Source organism: Monodon monoceros, unplaced genomic scaffold (genome assembly GCF_005190385.1).
Source record: "Monodon monoceros isolate NGI ecotype Baffin Bay Population unplaced genomic scaffold, NGI_Narwhal_1 Super_Scaffold_12, whole genome shotgun sequence".
Lineage (NCBI taxonomy): Eukaryota > Metazoa > Chordata > Mammalia > Artiodactyla > Monodontidae > Monodon > Monodon monoceros.
In genome coordinates this window covers 117,152,216-117,158,018 of record NW_021703768.1, presented here as the reverse complement: position 1 = coordinate 117,158,018, position 5,803 = coordinate 117,152,216, and positions in this window count along the sequence as shown.

The window sequence follows — 5,803 nt, the reverse complement described above, 5'->3', positions numbered from 1 at the left end:
TATATGGAAAAAGAAAGAACATCATCTCTAAATAATGTCATGAAGTCAACATGTAAGGCTAAAATGAGACAAGGTAAGGGTGAGGGCAAGGGAAGAGTGAGTGTAGAAGTTGCTGAGAAAGGATGTGGCAGTGTGGCAGGATGCCTATGCCCTTTCCCCTCCCATCCAAATCTCTTCCTGCAGCCACTTGGGAGCCTTTGCCCCTCAGAGCCCTCACTCCTCCTTTTCCCTTGGGATAGTGTTTCGAGCAGGGCTCAGAAGATTAAGGCCAACTCTGGGGGCCTGTGGCTCATAGCAGGCAGTCCCCCACACTGTCCTCTCCTAGGGGAAGTCACACGGGTTGCCATGGTGGGCCACAGGAGCCCTGCAGAGTCCCCTAGAGCTGCCAAGCAGGCACAAGACAAACGTTTACATTCAACGTATTGGAACAGATCAAATGTGGTTCTCAAAAAATTCAGACTTGCAAGCTTTGGAGAAGGCCCAGGTTTGGCTCCTTTTAACTCCCAAACAAATTCTTGTGGGATGTTGCAATTACTTGTGACAATCCCTCTCCCTGCCTGGGACTTTGATTTCAGATTTAGACATGTAAAACTGGGTGGCTGGCTGGGCCTTGAGCAACTTGGGGGGTGTGGTGGGAGATGGTTAGGGAAAATTCTTTGCAGCATATTATGTTTGGAAGCGAGACCTCGAGGAATCAGACGCTGTAGCTCTGTTTGTGTTATAGAACTTTTCAGCCCCTGTGGCAGATTTCCTGGCCTTGAAATTGGTTCACTATGCGGGAGTGGCTCATTCTGTCCTTTGAAACACAAATGTCTAGGAATCATTTTATGGAAGTCTTAAGTTGGAGTAACTTTCCAATCACTATGACAAATTCTGCAGTCCTTACCCTGAAATCTTATTCACTGGATAAGCAGCAGGTGAAGATTTATCAAGGGGATATTTTAGTGGTAAGTGGTGCTGACCTCACCCAAAGGTACCTGGAAACAGGAGGAGGTGATGCAGACAGCCAAGTGGATGCAGAAACAGGAGAGGAACATGGCCGGGCAAAGCAGGTCTGGGTGTCTGGACTCCATGGCCTTTCTTGGTACTCAGGTGTATATGCAAACACTTTGGGCAAACTGCCTATATCTTTGTGTTGCCATCGTACCTGGCCTTAAAGCACATTCAGCTATTCTGGGGGATGAGGTGAGGACCTGGACCCTGGTCAGGCTCCTTTTTCCTACTTCCTGGCTGCCACACCTGCTCTGAGAGCCCAGAAAACTTTAGCTCTGGCTTTTTTGGCTTTCATATTGGCAGCAAAACAGCTGGATACAGCTATCCCTGGAAGAGTTTTGAGCAGAAGGGCTAGGACCTCTTGGCCATTGGCAGTCAGCTGGATCTAACAACCTGCCTCTTGAGGCTGGTGCACAGAAATCAGGAATCAAAAATGCCTGGGAATTCCTAGACACTCTGTAAAGTTGAGGGTGGTGAGCAGAGTCATAGGCTGCTATCTGTTGGCAAGTCAGGGGCAATAAGCTCTTCCTTTTAGTGTAGGCATCGGGCATAGAATCATTAACACTGCTATTCTCTCGAATACCTGTGAGCTCTCCTTCCAAGCTATCATCTTGTCTGAATGAAGCTTAGAAATTACATGGAACAATGTGAAAAGACAGAAGGTCAGAATGAGAGACTGTGTTTCAGGCCAACCAGACTCTCAGGGAAATCCTGACTAAAGAAAATATTAAGCCGTACTACTCTAGATTTGAAATATTGGAATTCCTGAGAGAGCAAGACGAGAAGGGGGATTCTAGGAACGGGATATAAAAGCAGGGCTTAAAAGAGATAGGACAATTCCCCTGAGTACTTTTGGGTCTTGGACAGATAAAGCTTGGAATTCCTGAGCAAAAGCAAATACTCAACTGTTTCATCCATCTCTGAGTGGGAAGAGGGAATGAGTAAGCTAGAATCACAGGACACTGCAACACCAGGCTCTGGTGGCTCAGGACACCAGCCAATGGACACTGAGAGACTGCAGGGGTCAGGAGAAGAGAGAATGTCTCCCCTGGAGGCCCTTAAGAACATAGCTGAGACATTCTATTTCTGGATAAGAAGGCTCAATATTGTAACCATATCAACTCTCTCCCAACTTAATTTACATGATAAATAAAATCCCAACCAAAATCCCAATAGGACTTGTTAAATGAAATTTGACAAGCTGACTGGGAAGTACATCTGGAAAGAAAAAATATGTAAGAATAACAAAACAATTTTGGGGGAAAAGGATGAAAGAGAAAAATACACTGTATCGACACACACTCAAAAGCTACAACTATTAAAATGGTACTGTACAAGGAATATAAAAAAGTTCAATGCAACAGCATAGAGAATCCAGACAGTCACATATATTTACGGGACTTTTGAATATGAGAAGAGTAGTATTTCAAGTCACGGGGGAGAGGATGGCCTATAGGATAAATAATTCTGGGCAACACGTGACCCTCTGCCCAAAGAAAAGAAAATAAGGTTAGATCCCTAGCTCACACCATATATGAACATAAATTCCAGATGGATTAAAGAACTAACATAGAAGTACAACTATTGGGCTGGCCAAAAAGTTCGTTCGGGTTTTTCCGTGACATCTTACGGAAAAACTCGAATGAAGTTTTGGCCAACCCAATATGAAAGAAATATAAGAAAATATGGGAGAATATGTTTATTATCTGGGCATAGGGAAACCTTCTTTAAAAACCATAAAATACAAAGCCATGAAGGAGAGGACAGATACATTTGATCAAAATAAAAAGCCTCTGTATAACCCAAGGAACTATTATAAGGTTAAAAGGACAAGTCGGCCTGGACCAAGGGGTGGCTCATTCTGCCTGGCAGCAGACTGTGAGACCAGATGGCCTCGAAGGCCTTTCCTTTCCCTCACAATTCCTTCGTAGAAGTCAGGGTTCAGGAGGAAGCAAACACCAGAGGGTGGGTACTTTCCATTGTTATCATCCTCAGAGCCCTACAATCAAGAGACAACTCAAGTCATAGTTATTCAGAGCCAGCGTAAAATGAGCGGGTTAAGTGGATCAGTGTGCAGGAGAGGAGCAATGAAGCAAGATGGAAGGACCAGAAACAGTTTTGCTGGCCCTGGGTGAGGAGGAGGAGGAAGGGCTGACTCTCTGTCAGACATCATGGTCTCCAGTCTGTAGGCCCATCTTTCACAGAGGGGATGTGGCTCAGGCAGATCCTCCCAAGACCTCATTTTCCCTGCGTAGAGAGCCTTTTGGAAGAGCATGTGGAGAAAATGTTGCCCTGTGTGGGCTTTAATACCTCCATCAGACCCCTCAGCTCTGTGAGGATCAGGGTAGTCCTGGGATGGTGGCCCCTGTCCAGACCCCTAGTGGCAGTGAGGATGGGAGTACCTGTGTTCTTGGGTGGGCTGAGTGGCCTTATATGGTCTGATGACTCCAAATCAGAGGCCTATGTCCTAGAGACTTGACTCTATTTCATGTCTAGAGAATACTCCAACTCAAGGCCCTCAAAGAAAAGTGAAACTCTTGTCCCATGGAGCTTCTGTCAGCCAATTCACCCTAGAGGGATCAGGTTCTGCTCTTGGGGGAGACCAGGGAACCATTGTGTTCAGCTAGTCTCAGCCCATACTTCCTACTTGTGAGCTGACTCTGAGCTAAGAGAGTGTTTGCCTGATTCAGGTAGGAGGACAGGCAAGCCTTAGGAAACCTCTGTCGCATTCTGATGCCATCCAGTAAGCTGGGTTGAGCACATGGACTTGAGGTTTGAGAGGAGGGGGAAAATTCTCAGCAGGGAGATAGATGCCATTTTTTAACATGAACGAGTAGCTGCAACAAGGAATGATGGGTATTGAGGAAAGCAGGAGACAGTACCAGGACTGGCCAGAATTGGAATACACTCAATGATGGAATCATATTCCAAGGAGCAGCAAACAATCTCAAAGGTCCCAAGTTGGCTTTCAGAGCTATTTTTCAGGGTTTGTAGGATGAGGGGTAAGGAGTAAATAAGCACAGCTGGGGAGAAGACTGGGGCTCCTAGCCTCTCATGAAAAGATGCCATAGGGGTAAGGAGAAGCCACTGCCTTGGTGAAATTAAAAAATGGACCATGGAACTTAGATTTAACGTCTCCAAAAGGAAGGAAACAACTACATATCAGTGCAAAAACTGTGGCTGAGTACCAACTATGTAACAAGCACCCAAATGAGGGCAACATAAGGAGACCCCTGCACCTCACCCCCCACCATTACTGCTACCACACCAACCTAGCACAGTCACTCAACCCTGCTTCCCACCTCTGAGTTGACACCAGGCCAGTCCCCCCATCTGGCACAAAATATGGCAGTTTAGAGTGCTTTATAATATTGCAACCAAACTTCAGAGAAAATAAGGGATATTTAGCTAGCTCAAAATCCCCAACTTCCAAATGGAGAGGGCAAGCTCCAACCAGTCAACCTAGGTGCAATAAAGAGAATAGCACTTTTTCCTCGAAGCCTAAGCAGCCCTGCTTCCAGGTCCTCTTCAGTCCTTCTGATCAGCCAAGCTGAAGAATGCAGCTTCTCAGAGACCCCCTAGAGGAGGGTTCTATTTCTACTCTCAGATCAGGACCAGTGATTCTGAACCTATTTGGGCTGTAACTTCCTTTGAGAGTTTTGAAGAAAACTATGGATCCTCTTCTCAGAAAAATGTACCTTGCACATACAGGTATAATCTTGTAGAAAATTTCAGGAGCTTTACAGACTCCCAAAAGCCCCAGCTTAAGAATTCCTGCCAGCACTTCCCTGGTGGTGCAGTGGTTAAGAATCCGCCTGCCAATGCAGGGGACATGGCTTCGAGCCCTGGTCCGGGAAGATCCCACATGCCACGGAGCAACTAAGCCTGTGCGCCACAGCTACTGAGCCTGCGCTCTAGAGCCCACATGCCACAACTACTGAGCCTGTGTGCCACAACTACTGAAGCCCATGAGCCTAGAGCCCGTGCTCCACCACAAGAGAAGCCACCGCAATGAGAAACCCACACACCTCAATGAAGAGTAGCCCCCGCTCGCCACAACTAGAGAAAAGCCCGTGCACAGCAACGAAGACCCAACGCAGCCAAAAATAAATAAATAAATAAAAATTTCTGCCAAAGGCAAATCTCTCCTTTCCTTATGCAAGAGCTGTTCCCCAGGCCTGATTAACTGCTATCTTAGATGTCCAACAGGTGAATTAATATTCAGCATTGACCTCTAGTCATCCTGCACCCTTGGCAGATGGCAGATTCTCTGTTGTTGCCTGTAGCCAGAAGGAAGCAGAGCCCCTAGACTGAGACCTCGTTTTGTTTTTCAAAAGAGCGCTCTCCTCCACCATCCCTAGAAAACCTCAGACATTCCAGGCCTGGAACAGAGATAGTAAGCGACAAACCAAAAATAAATCTGGTCCAGTACACATCTGGGCCTGTGAAGAGAGCACCACAGACTGGATCCTCCTTGGGCTGGCAGGAGAAAGGTATGTAGGTAGGACCAAAGCTGAAATGGGAAGGGGTCAGATTGGGTTCCCCTCCCTTCAGCCAAATGCAGTCTAGCTGGTCACTCTTGAGAGGCATGTGCTCTTTTCACGGCTCCTCCACCTGGGAGCGCGGAGGCTAATGGAAGCAGGGCTCCTATCGGCTACACAAGTTCCACATTTGTCTCCCTTCTGACCGACAACCGCAACAACAGCAAGGATAATGATGATGAAAGCATTTATTAAACACTACTCTGTGCTGTAAGTTCTTCACAGGAATGATTTCATTTAATCTTCCCAACAATCAAATGAACTCTTAT